Source organism: Etheostoma spectabile, chromosome 13, assembly GCF_008692095.1.
Source record: "Etheostoma spectabile isolate EspeVRDwgs_2016 chromosome 13, UIUC_Espe_1.0, whole genome shotgun sequence".
Taxonomy (NCBI): domain Eukaryota; kingdom Metazoa; phylum Chordata; class Actinopteri; order Perciformes; family Percidae; genus Etheostoma; species Etheostoma spectabile.
Genome location: NC_045745.1, coordinates 21843918 through 21844472, shown reverse-complemented (window position 1 = coordinate 21844472; position 555 = coordinate 21843918). Strand labels below are relative to the sequence as shown.

General features: G+C 38.2%; 1 protein-coding gene across 1 annotated transcript in view; it reads left to right on the top strand.

The window, feature by feature from the left end:
- The window catches only part of LOC116700888 (olfactory receptor 1500-like), a 74143-nt gene that overhangs the window by 133 nt on the left and 73455 nt on the right, over positions 1-555 (top strand). The window lies entirely within an intron of this gene.

The window sequence follows — 555 nt, the reverse complement described above, 5'->3', positions numbered from 1 at the left end:
TGGCATGCTGTACCCAGCTCACCTGATCATCATGCACAATGACAAACGCAGGATTTTTAAATCGGTTGTTGAGTCTGAAGAATACGTCCAGGAAATAAGCTCGCAGACTTGTGACGACTCCGTAACTTAAGTCTTTTTCTTTTCGTTCCTCTTGCAATGAAGCCACTGACGAGTGTGGCCAAAAACTACAAAACTAAACGGAAAATTTAGTAAGTTGCCTATTATGTTAAAATACGTTACTGGCACGATTGTCTTAAGATATGTTTTTTGTATTATTGATACAGATTTTTGATTTAGCATGCACTGGGTGCTCGTTTATGTGCGTTAAATGTTATTGTGGTCCAAACATTTCTACTACAGCTAGCTCATGTGTTGCTATGTTATGTGTGCAGATTTACACGTTACCCACTACGTGGATGAAACGTTTTATATATATAACCCAAGTTACCCTATTCTTAAAGGGGTTTAACATCACATTTCGTTTTTGGGGAATGTGTGGGGTTTTTGTAATAAGGGGCTCACTCCATATTATTTTGTGTTGATGACTTTACACGC